This window comes from Triticum dicoccoides, chromosome 1A, assembly GCF_002162155.2.
Source record: "Triticum dicoccoides isolate Atlit2015 ecotype Zavitan chromosome 1A, WEW_v2.0, whole genome shotgun sequence".
In the NCBI taxonomy this organism is placed as follows: domain Eukaryota; kingdom Viridiplantae; phylum Streptophyta; class Magnoliopsida; order Poales; family Poaceae; genus Triticum; species Triticum dicoccoides.
Genome location: NC_041380.1, coordinates 54,291,571 through 54,305,127, shown reverse-complemented (window position 1 = coordinate 54,305,127; position 13,557 = coordinate 54,291,571). Strand labels below are relative to the sequence as shown.

The 13,557-nt window shown below is 50.2% G+C and overlaps 1 pseudogene; it reads left to right on the top strand.

Moving 5' to 3' along the window:
- Nucleotides 1-5,930: 5,930 nt before the first annotated feature.
- The window catches only part of LOC119351148, a 96,360-nt pseudogene continuing 88,733 nt past the window's right edge, over nt 5,931-13,557 (top strand).

The following is a 13,557-nucleotide window of genomic DNA, read 5'->3' as shown; positions in this document are numbered from 1 at the left end:
CACATGGTTCATTTATCCAGGTTCTGGCCACGGGGATGCGTAAAACCCTACTCCTACTTTGGTGGATTGTATATCTGTGTTCTTGAGCTAGCTATGGGGCGTGAGGAGCTCCAAAAAGCCAAATCCTCCTCCTGGTCGCCTCGGGCCTCCTTTTATAGGAAAAGGGGTAGCCACAGTGGCACACAGTAGGTGGAAAGGGAACAGTGATGCGAGGTTATCCCTCGCATTACATGATAAGGCGCATTTAATGCGTCTTGCCCAGGTGTCCTTGCTTTATCGGGGACGGGGGAGAGCCCTATCTCGTCCATTGCCGCTCCCTCTCGTGTTGACACGCGCCCTGGCCAGCGGCGCCCGCGGTGCCATGTAGGCAGGCAGGCAGCTGAGGTGGCGCAGTCGTGGGTCTCCACGAAGATCCGCATGCCGCCACGCAGGTGCCTGCCCAGCTGGTTGGGTCGACAGCTGCAAGCGAACGGTGGTGGAGGTTTGACTGGCGTGGGCCTGATGGTGGCCCAATGGGTGTTCTTGGCAAGGGCCTTGCCAGGGTTCGGGCAAGGGTCTTGTCGTGGCGCCTGCTGTCATCCCCGGCAAGGCTCTTGCCAGGGGCCTTGTTGTCCTCCTTGGCTGGGATCCCGCCAAGGATCATCATCTTCTAAAGGGTGTATCTGATATTGAATGCCTTCACAAAGATCTGCATGCCACCACGGGGATGTCTCCCGAATCCTTGCCCCATGGGGGCAGTGGACTCAAGGGTGACTCACTCCGTAGGCGTGGGGTGAGCTGCCATGGCAAGGGTCTTCACGGGTTTGCTAAAACCGCCTCCCGGCAAGGATCTTGCCGGGGGGGTCCGCTCCGTCCCCTTTGCTCTTTGTGGTCTTGGTCTTGGCGTCGTTCTGCTTCTCCTGAGCTTCGGCCTTACCTTGGCTCACCTCCCTCGCCTTGCTCAATGTGGTGGTGCCCGTGGCTCAGACTGCCCGTGCGCAGTTATAGGGGTACAAAAAGTGTACCCCTCTTTTTGTACACTAACAAAATGGATTATTAATAATAGGGTAATTAGCTTGTTAATTGGGTTTTCCTATTGCAAACGGTTACTGATAAAACACCATGAGCGATGACCTCAGGCAACACACACAGTTTCTAGGAATAAACCGTCTTAGATCAATGAACAATCACACACGGCATTCTCTTGAAAATCGTTTCGTTACGCCACCTTGCGCAAACGTTTTCCTTGTAGTGACTATGTGGGATGTATATACGAATGGAGACGTTTAGTGGGGACTGACTGTGTGGGATGTACTTATGACCAGAAACGATTTTGCCTGTATAATTGTATTTTTAGCACTACTGTACGTATAACCGTATTTCGTCGCTCGCCGGTCGCACACGACCTCATTTTGCCGAGCGTGTGTGCCAGGAGGGCATATCCCCGACAATTTCTGGGTCGTGTGGGAAGGACCCCCTATTGCCAACACTCACTAGGTGACGGTTCTGAACGCCGTCGCGGGAAGGAGTTAAAAACCGTTTGTATAGCACTGACGTCTACTAGTGTTTGTTTCAGTGATCTATTCCATATCCTTTTAGTGGCAAGTTGGTAAGTTTATTCAGTACATGGATTTTGTCTCAGCCATCATTTATTTCACTGCCTGTCTCTATATATTGCAATTCTGTTTGGCTGCGTGCTCTGTTCCTAGAGCGGAGCAGTAGCTACTCCACTGCACTTTTATTTGTGTAGCAGCAGAAGCAAATTAACATGTTCCACTTCTATACAAAGGGCAGCAGCAACATATTAACATTATAATCTATTTTGTTTGTGTCGGCGGATATCCACTAGTTGACCCAGCCCTCTGTATACACGTCCTAGTCTTCCCCCTCTCTGCGCACTAGGCGCACGATCTCCACCTGTGCACGACTACACAACGGCTATAATCTGAAACTGTATATATGCAGAGCTAATGCATCGGCATGAACCAAAGTGCATTGCATTCTCCTGTTCCCTGTCAATATGGTATCAGATGGCGTCTACCTCCTGAGCCTGTAACTCCTCTTCACTGTCGTTCTGCACCGCACTCCTCTCGCCATGGCCGCACCACCTCCGACTCCCCCTCCCCCTCCGGTCAGCCATGGCCCGACCACTCCCCTTCGGGCCCCAGTCACCTCCACCCCCCCTGCTCAACCCGTCCGCGCTAGCCAACTCCATGCGTGGCGGTGCCCTCTTCCCTCGTGAGCCTGACAGCACTCCATCTGCTGCGATGGCAGCCCTCGCGTCACCTCTGGCCGGGATCTTCATCAACCAACATGTCCCGCTTGTGCTCACCCTGACGCCGCCAAACTACACCCAGTGGCGCACCCTCTTTGAGGTCATGTTCGCCAAGAGCGGCGTTACCGACCACATCGTGGACCCACCTCGCGCGGCGGCGCCGTACTGGCCCCAAGACGACGCCCACATTGTATCATGGTTGTACAACCGGGTCAGCCCGGAAATCTTCGGCCTTGTTCACCAACAAAACGTCACCGCTGCACAGCTCTGGGCCTCCATCGCCACCTTGTTCCTAGAGAACGCCGAGCATCAGGCCGTCTTCCTCGCTACAGAGTTCCGCCGGATCGAGCAGGGGTCCTCCTCTATCATTGCCTACTTCGCCCGCCTGAAAGACTGTGCTGACTGCCTGGCCGACCTCGGCGAGCCCGTGACTGACCGGGACCAGGTACTCAACATGTTTCGTGGTCTCGGCCCTCGCCTCCACTATGCCATCCCGATTCTCACCATGCAGCGGCCGCTTCCCACCTTCCTTGTTAGACGTACCTTTCTGCTTCTGGAGGAGAGCCGTCACACTGCACAAGGCGCCGGCTCCATCGACATGGCCCTCCACACCGCGCGCTCGCCAGCCTCGGGTGGCAGCAGCTCTGGCGGGGGCGGCCGCTCCAACAACAACAACAGCGGCGGTGGCCGCCGCTACAAGGGCAAGGGCAAGACGTCTGCCAACTATGGCAGGGGCAGCGGCGGCAACTCCGGCGGGGGCTCCTACCACAACACCTTGTCGTTGCGCCCTCCTACGCCAGCCTCGGCGCCCTGGACTGGCATGGTTCATGGCTGGGCGATGCCATGGCGTCCCCATGCCCCGGGCTATGGCATCCTGGGTGCACGTCTCGGCGTGCCTCCTCCGTTCGCAGGTACCGCGGCACACTACCCGACGGCGCCGCCCTACGGCTCCCCTGCACCCTACGTGTCGGTGCCACCCTACAACGCGCCTGCCGCGCCATCGTGGGACCAGACGACCCTCATCCATGCCTTGAATAGCATGTCCATGCAGCAGCCCGTCCCGCCAACCTCCGCTGCTGGCGAGTGGTACCTCGACACAGGCGCTACGTCGCACATGGCCTCGTCCTCAGGTATGCTCGCAACCTCTCACCCCGCTGCTCTCTCTCACATAGTTTTTGGCAACGGATCGTCCTTGCCTGTCACACACTCTGGCCACCAGATCCTCCCCACTACATCTTCTCCACTCTCCCTCCGAAATGTTCTTGTCTGCCCAAACATAATCAAAAATCTCATCTCTGTTAAAACCCTCGCTCGCGATAATCCCGTTAATGTTGAGTTTGATGACTTTGGTTTTTCTGCCAAGGAACGATGCACAAACAAGGTGATCCTCCGATGTGATGATGATGGCGAGCTCTAATCCGTCACCACAACCCCCACGCACCACAGCCTTGTCGCTGCTACCGTGGATCTCTGGCACCAACGTCTTGGTCACCCGGGACGCGATGCCTTGGCGACCACTCTGCGGCAAGCATCGCCCTCTATAGTGGCTGCACCTGCCCACACCTGCCGTGCCTATCAATTAGGGAAAACAATAGACTACCATTTACAGATTCGCAACATGTATCCTACATTCCTTTTCAGCTAGTTCATTGTGATGTGTGGACCTCGCCTGTACAAAGCTTATCTGGATACAAATACTACCTAGTTGTGCTTAATGATTATAGTCACTTTGTCTGGACATTCCCTCTTTGTGCTAAATCTGACGTTCTCCCTACCTTACTCACCATTCAAACCCTCGTCTCTCACCACTTTAACCTAAACATCTTAACACTTCAAACAGATAAAGGGCGCGAATTCGACAATCACTCAAGCCGCGAGTTTTTCTCCACACACGCCATTGCTCTATGCATGTCGTGTCCTTACACCACCCCACAAAATGGCTGCACCGAGCGTATCTTACGAACCCTAAACGACACTGTCCGCAGCCTACTAATCCACGCCTCCATGCCATTTACCTTCTGGGTCGAAGCACTGAACACTGCCACCTTCGTTCTCAACTCCGTTCTACCTGCTCTACGGTGCCCACCCAGACTACACAAACATGTGCGTGTTTGGGTGCCTATGCTAAACTAACACCACGGCCACTGCTGCTCATAAACTCGCTCCCCGATGGACAACATGTGTTTTTCTCGGCTACTTGCCGGACCACAAAGGGTACCGTTGCTACAATCGATCGATTGGCCGCGTTCTCACTTCACGCGCCGTCTTCTTCGACGAGAGCTCTTTCCCCTACCACATCACTGAAACCGCACAACCTGCATCGGCTGATGATGATGACCACTATCAGTCACCGAGTCCTCGAGATCGTCGGACCGTGTGTAGTGCCTCACCAGCTCCCAACCCCCCTGCGCCCTCGACACCTAAGTGTCAGTCACCACCAGCACTCCACCCCTACCGATCGCCCACTCCATCTCCCTCCCCGCGCACACCTCCGAGCAACGACACCACATCGCCAACCCCGCCACCCCTCCCCCTCCCGCCAAACCCACACAATCCCACGCGCCCCCGGTGCCCACGCGCCTCTGGTGGGATGAACGGCATCTTCCAGCCCAACCCCATGTATGCGCTCCAATATCACACAACCACCATTTCCCCCATACCCAAATCCGTGCGCACGGCAATGCGCGATCCGTTTTGGTTAACTGCTATGCAGGAGGAGTACAGGGAGTTGATGGCGAACAACACATGGACGCTAGTGCCGCGCCCACCCGGTGCCAACATTGTCACTGGGAAATGGCTGTTCCGGCATAAGCTCAAGGCCGATGGCTCCCTGGATCGATACAAAGCCAGGTGGGTGGTCCGTGGCTTCTCACAACGATCGGGCGTGGACTTTGACAAAACCTTCAGCCCTGTCGTCAAGTCTGCTACTATTCGTGCCATGCTCACCATTGCCGCGTTGCGAGACTGGCCCGTCCATCAAATGGACGTGAATAATGCCTTTGTTCATGGGCAGCTGGCCGAGCGCGTCTACTGTCAACAACCTGCCGGCTTCGTCGACCACGACCACCCCAACTACGTCTGCCTCCTCGACAAGTCTCTGTACGGCCTCAAGCAGGCTCCCCATGCCTGGTTCAACCGGATCGCCGTGTTCTTGCGCACGGTCGGCTTCACGGCGGCACGCTCCGACCCGTCGTTGTTCGTGTACCACTCCGGTGGTGGCATGGCGTACCTCCTCCTGTACGTCGACGACATCGTGCTCACCGCCTCGTCGAGCTGTCTTCTACAACACATCCAGCAGCACCTCTTCTTCGAGTTCTTAATGAAGGACCTCGGTCCGCTACACTACTTCCTCGGTATCAGCGTCACGCGCAGCAGCTCTGGCTTCTTCCTGTCGCAGCACAAATACGCAGAGGAGCTCTTGGACCGCGCCAACATGACCACGTGCAAGGCCTCGCCGACGCCCGTGGACACTCGTGCCAAGCTGTCCGCATCCGATGGCTCTCCTGTTGCAGATTCCTTGGAGTACAGAAGCCTGGTCGGGGCGCTCAGTACCTCACCATGACTCGCCCTGACCTCGCCTATGCAGTCCAGCAAGCATGCCTCCATATGCATGATCCGCGGAACCAGCACTTGGCGCTCGTCAAGCGCATACTGCGGTACCTGCGGGGGGACGACGATGCACGGTCTACACCTACATCGCTCGCAGGCACTCGACCTTGTCGCCTATTCGGACGCCGACTGGGCCGGTTGCCCGGATACGCGACGGTCCACCTCCGGCTATACCGTCTTCCTCGGTGATGCCCTGATCTCTTGGTCCTCGAAGCGTCAAGCCACGGTGTCCAGATCAAGTGCGGAGGCCAAATATCATGCTATCGCCAATGTCATTGCCGAGTGTTGCTGGCTGAGGCAACTTCTAGGAGAGCTGCACGTCGACGTCCCCAAGGCCACGGTCGTGTACTGTGACAACATGGCAGCCAACCCTGTTCATCACCGGCGTACCAAGCACATCGAACTCGACATACATTTTGTTTGGGAGAAGGTGGCACTTGGCGAGCTTCGCGTTCTACATGTCCCAACCACGCAGCAGTATGCCGACGTGATGACAAAGGGGTTACCTACGGCTGCATTTGAAGAATTCAGGTACAACTTGTGCATCCGGCCACCGGACGCTCAAACTGCGGCGGGGTGTCAACGGATATCCACTGGTTGACACAGCCCTCTATATACACGTCCTAGTCTTCCCCCTCTCTACGCACTAGGCACACGATCTCCACCTATGCACGACTGCACAAGGGCTGTACTCTGAAACTGTATATATGCAGAGCTAATGCATTGGCATGCACCACAGTGCATTGCATTCTCCTGTTCCCTGTCAATAGTTTGATGTATCAACAGATTGACATTATAATCCTAACTACACCCACCCACCTTGTATCAGTCTCAAAATATGGCCAGCATGCCTCCTCTCTCTTTAATAACCAGTCACTTAACTTTGAATCACTTAGCAGTATACATTATTATTTCCCTGTTCTTAACGCAGTCACTTGAAGAAAGCAACATGCTTCACGACTATATAATTGCCCGTGTGTGATCTGACCAATCTATTATGTACACAAATGATCAATCCGGCTAAGCACATTCAGATTCCAACCATGCAAGGTATGAATCCATTGATTCTAAGCATCATGTAATTCCATCTGTTAACCACCAAATACTAACCAATGGGAACTCGTGGAATTGAGAAAGAAGAATAAACCTGAGGAAATATTGAGCGTTCCTTCTTGCATCGTGGCATTGGGCTGGAGTATCATTGCCATGGTGCCATCCCACATCAATTTTTTCATTGCCACTGGATCACTGTTTCCCTACTTGGACTCGGCTAGGAGAAGGATGTGGGGATGGCTAAGAATCTCTGCATGTAGGCAGAACGGTTGCAGCAAAAATTGGTAACAAAGAGATGCAAATGATTCTGAAATTCGAACAACAATTAGTCAATCATGAGCATCAATTTTGCAAATAAACGTAATGAAGAAATATGGAATGTGAAGCAATGAGTATATATGCTCCCTTCAGGACCCGCATGGAAAAGCTGGGGAAGCCTCTATAGCAATCTTGAAGTCACATTTGCACCCGTCCGGAGGAGGATACTTGGATGTGTTGCAGCCGTGAATGTGCCCATGATCTCGACCGATGTAGCACCAGGGAAGTGGCCGACATCAAGGTGTAGGAGTAAGAGCCAGTGAGGGAAGGGTCGTCGCCTTGTGCGGGTCGAGGCGCTTGAGGATTCCATGAAGGAGGTTGTCAGGGAGTGCCGCCGCTTCTTCCATTTGTTTGAACACCTCATCGTCCATGGAACACCTCTGCTCTATGTGATGTCCTCGTCCCCGTCCGCCTGCGGCTCCAACGGTGGCCAGCAAGGTGGCTGCGGGGCTCAGCCGCTCAGGGGGCATAGCGAGGTGTCTAGGACGTCTAGCTAGCTCGTAGAGATTGGGGGTTTGGTCTCCGGCAGTGGCTGGCAAGCTCGCTAGGGCCACGAAGGCGGCTAGCCCCATCAGCACAAGATCCACGCGGCTCGGTGATGGTGGCGCCTCCGGGAGAGAGGATCAACCACTAGTAGAAAAAGGGTCAAATGTGAAGCACATTAGTGCCGGTTTGAATTTGAGCCGGCATTAATGTGTGCATTAGTGCCGGTTCCAACGACTAGCCGACCGCTGATCATTAGTACCGGTTCATGGCGAACCTTTAGCACCGGTTCGTGCCACGAACCGGTACTAAAGTGAGTGGTGGCAGGATGTTGTCAGTCCGGGGCCCCTCCAGCACCTTTAGTACCGGATCGTATCACGAACCGGTACTAAAGGTCGTCCTACATAGACCATTCGTCCACCCGAGCTCGCTCTGTTCTTCCCCTTTCCCCTCTCCTCTCTGTTCTTTTCCCTCTTCCTCTCAAGCTCATCACACATTTTGCCCAAAATTTTTCAAGATTTGAAGGCCCCGATCCATTCAAATGATCACAAAGGTTAGCAACTTTGTCCTTTCATCTCTCATTGCTATATTAGCTCGTGCAATGCTTTATATAGTGATTGATTTTTGACTTTAGTAATTTTGGAGGAATTATATATATGTGCTAGTATTTGATTTATATGCAATTTGAGGTCAAAAATCACACTTAGTTTGCATATGTAGGTGTGGTTTACTTAGTGCCTTCTAAATCTCCGTCATAACCACCATCGATCGCCCGCAATGTCCCGTCGCCGGCACCACCTTGTGGTGAACCTCTTGTTCATGAAGTTTTATATAAAAAAATTGATGTTTGTGTGATTTGGATATATAGTTACTCGTATAATTATCTTACCCATACGTTGTTTGTTATACATAGTGCCATGGTTTTGATATCCGTCCGCGTTGGCCCTCGTCCGGGTTATGATTCGGATGTGGTATATTCTCTTTTAAAACTATTCATTGCATTTTGTGTTTATGACAAATTATGCCCATCAAGTTGACATAGATATTTGTATGTACGAGGTAGTTGAACCGGAAATTCCAACCGACCCTATTGTCGAGAGGTTAAATTTAGTTGAAAGAGAAAACGAGGATTTGAAGGAAAAATTGAAAAGGATTGAGAGGGAGAAGATAGAATTGGAGTTGCATGTTGCCAATGTCGTCGTTGATCACAAGATTAAGATGGAGAAAATGCGCTTGAAGATTAGAATGATTAGAAAATATGCCATTCATAGTGAGGCTTGGTATCATTATGCTGTTGGATCAATTGTTACCTTAGTTGCGATCTTGATCGCATTGGTTGTTGCATTTAAATTCTTTACCTAGAGAGTTATTTGTTTGTTGCATTTAAGTGTTGTATGATATTTATGTATGAACTTTATGTATTGTATTAATTTGGTGTTTTTGGTGCTGTGTATTGAAGATGAGCCGGCAATGGATGTACGATGACCGATGCTCTCCCGAGTTCATTAATGGCATGCCTACTTTTCTGCTTGCGGCTGAGGCAAACAAGCGGGCGCATGGTTTTATGCCTTGTCCATGTGCTGGCTCTAAGAATGGTCACAATTACTCTACGTCAAGAACCATTCACGTCCACCTGTTTGAGTCCGATTTCATGCCCCACTATAATGTTTGGACCAAGCATGGAGAAAGAGGGGTTATGATGGAAGACAATGAAGAAGAAGAGGACGACGACAACTATCCTGGCCATGGGTTCCCTGAATACGATGATACAACAATGAAGGAAGAAGCTGAGTCGGTAATGCGGGAAGAAGCTGAGCCGACAATGCGGGAAGAAGCTGAAGAAGGGGCATCAGATGAGCCCATTGATGATCTAGGTCAGTCCATTGCCGATGCAAATAGAAACTGCGCAAGTGATTTGGAGAAGAAGAAGTTGCAGCGCATGTTAGAGGATCACAAAAAATTGTTGTACCCGAATTGCGTAGGTGACAAGAAAAAGCTGGGCGTCATGCTGGAATTGCTACAATGGAAGGCTGAGAATGGTGTATCTAACAAGGGATTTGAAAAGTTGCTGGTAATGATAAAGAATATGCTTCGAAAGGACAACGAATTTCCTAAGAGTACATACGAAGAAAAGAAGGCTGTGAGTACGAGGATACATGCATGCCCTAATGATTGCGTCCTCTACTGCGGTGAGTACGAGGATTTGAACGCTTTCCCGATATGAGGTGCATTGCGCTATAAGATCAGCCGCGATGACCCTGGTGATGTCGAGGGCGAGCACCCCAGGAAGAAGATTCCTGCCAAGGTGATGTGGTATGCTCCTATAATACCACGTTGAAACGTTTGTTCAAAACAAAGAGCATGCCAAGGTGATGCGATGGCACAGAGAAGACCGTAAGAAAGACGGAAAGTTGAGAGTACCCGCTGACGGGTCGCAGTGGAGAAAAATCAAAAGAAAGTATGGGAAGGAGTTTGCAGATGACGCAAGGAACGTATGGTTTGGTCTAAGCGCAGATGGCATTAACCCTTTTGGGGAGTAGAGCAGCAACCATAGCACCTGGCCTGTGACTCTATGTTTGTATAACCTTCCTCCTTGGTTGTGCATGAAGCGGAAGCTCATTATGATGCCAGTGCTCATCCAAGGCCCTAAGCAACCCGGCAACGGCATTGATGTGTACCTAAGGCCATTAGTTGAAGAACTCTTACAACTGTGGAATGGAATAGGTGTACGTGCGTGGGATGAGCACATGGGGGAAGAATTTGACCTAAAGGCGTTGCTGTTCGTGACCATCAATGATTGGCCTGCTCTTAGTAACCTTTCAGGACAGACAAACAAGGGATACCGCGCATGCACGCACTGTTTGGACAATACCGACAATATATATTTGGCTAATTGTAAGAAGAACATGTACCTGGGACATCGTCGATTTCTTCCGAGCAGACATCCCGTAAGAAAGAAAGGCAAGCATTTCAAAGGTGAGGCGGATCACCGGATGAAGCCTCGCCACCGTACTGGTGCTGATGTACATGATATGGTCAAGGATTTGAAGGTGGTCTTTGCAAAGGGTCCTAGTGGAAAACCTGTTCCGAATGACGGTGACGGACGCGCACCCATGTGGAAGAAGAAATCTATATTTTGGGACCTGCCCTATTGGAAAGACCTAGAGGTCCGCTCCGCAATCGACGTGATGCACGTGACGAAGAATCTTTGTGTGACCCTGCTTGGCTTCTTGGGCGTGTATGGGAAGACAAAAGATACACCTGAGGCATGGGAGGACCAGCGGCGTATGCACGGAAAAGACGGCATACATCAGGGTCATCCAAGCTACGCTGTTACCAAAGAAGAGAAGGAAATCTTCTTTGAATGCATGCTCAGTATTAAGGTACCTTCTGGCTTCTCGTCGAATATAAAGGGAATAATAAACATGGCAGAGAAAAAGTTCCAGAACGTAAAGTCTCATGACTGCCATGTGATTATGACGCAACTGCTTTCGGTTGCATTGAGGGGGCTTCTACCGGAAAACGTTCGATTAGCCATTGTGAAGCTATGTGCATTCCTCAATGCAATCTCGTAGAAGGTAATCGATCCAGAAATCATACCAAGGTTAGAGAATGATTTGGTGCAATGTCTTGTCAGTTTCGAGTTGGTGTTCCCACCATGCTTCTTCAACATCATGACACACGTCCTAGTTCACCTATGCAAGGACATTAACATTTTGGGTCCTGTATTTCTACACAATATGTTCCCCTTTGAGAGGTTCATGGGAGTCTTAAAGAAATATGTTCATAACCGTGCTAGGCCAGAAGGAAGCATCTCCAAGGACCATGACAATGAGGAGGTCATTGAGTTTTGTATTGACTTTATTCCGCACCGTAAGCCGATTGGTCTTCCTGAATCGTGGCATAAGGGCAGACTGGATGGAAAAGGCACGCTAGGAGGGGAACAAATAATATGTATGGATGGATATTCTCTCACTGAAGCACACTACACAGTTCTACAGAATTCCGCCTTGGTGGCTCCGTATATGGATGAACACAAGAATTTGCTACGCTCCAAACACCCGGAGCGGTCTGATGACTGGATTACACGTGAACAAACCAGGAGTTTTGCTAGCTGGTTGCAGACATGTACCATGCATGACGCCTCTATTGAAGATGACATGTACTTTCTATCCTAGTTACCATCTTCGAATATAATGACTTTCAGAGGGTACGAGATAAATGGTAATACATTTTACACGATCGCCCAAGATAAGAAGAGCACCAACCAAAACAGTGGTGTCCGCTTTGATGCAGAAACCAAGACGGGAAAGGAAACATATTATGGTTATATACAGGACATATGGGAACTTGACTATCGACGTGGTTTGAAGGTCCCTTTGTTTCAGTGAAAATGGGTCAATATGGCACGAGGCGGGGTAACGGAAGACCCGCGGTACGGAATGACAACAGTGGATCTCAACAATCTTGTGTATGTAGACGAACCATTCATCCTAGACAATGATGTGACACAGGGTTTTCTATGTGAAGGACATGTCTACCAAGCCGAGAAAAAGAAAAGATAAGGAAGCGAATGCATCGTATGATGAGCCAAAGCGGCACCTAGTTCTTTATGGGAAGAGAAACATCATGGGAGTGGATGACAGGACAGACATGTCAGGAGATTATGAAAAGTTTGATGAAATTGCTCCATTCACAGTGAATATTGACCCGAGCATCCAGTTAAATGATGAAGATTTTCCATGGCTACGGCGCAAAGGGACACACGCGAAGAAAAAGTTTCACACCCAAAGATCTGGGATGTGATCAGCTTCACTATCATCACTTTCTTCTGTGTTTCACACCCAGGAGGGAATCTCTGTAATAGTTAGTGTAGCTAGTTATGTGTTTTGGCATTTGAAACGCAAAGAAATTTTATGTGCAAGCAAATTCTTTCATGCATTTACTAATTTTTTCAGCTAAATGACCCTGAAATTGAAAAGCATTTCAAATGAACTCAGAAAAGGTTGAAAGTTGGCATGGTATCATAATTTCACCCACATAGCATGTGCAAAAAAGTAGAGAGGGTTACCACAAAAACTGGATGCACTTCGTGTACAAAATGGACAATCTCTTTCGAAGTATCAGGGTTTCAGACGAAAACTCGTCCTTTACAAAGGCATTTCATTTTTTAAATAACCTAAGCATTACCAAATTGAATATAATGATAAAACACACTAATATTAAATATAAGAAAAAAGAATCACTGAAAAATCTATTTTCAAAGTTAAGTTATTCACAAACTAGTGATTCACACAAATTTCAAATAATTCAAAATTTAAACTATTCAAATTTGTAAACTACCGGTACTAACAGAAAGTTTGTAATTTTTTGTACTTAAAGCAAAAATATTCACAAAGAAACTCTAAATACAGCAAAAAAACTCAAAAATAAATAAAACAAAAAAATAAGAAAAAAAAGCCCACCTACTGCGCCACAGCGGCCTGCATACGACTAGAAACCCAACTTGTTGTTGGGCCAGGATGCAGGCCCACAAAGGCCTAATAGGCCCACAGGGCAGCACAGAACATTTAGGCCCAGTAGCCTTGCTTTGGAGAGGAGCTCGAGGGAGCTACCGCACTAGGGCTTATAAACCAGTGCGGACGCCCCTCGGCTAGCGAGGTGGGACTAAACATTTCGCACCGCACCTGCGCCAGCGCACCCCCTTTAGTACCGGGTGGTGGCTCAAACCGGTACTAAAGGGGGGGGGTCTTTAGTACCGGTTGGAGCCACCACCCGGTACTAAAGGGGTGCCGTTCCCGCCGCTTGGCCTGGCCAAAACAGACCTTTAGTACCGGTTT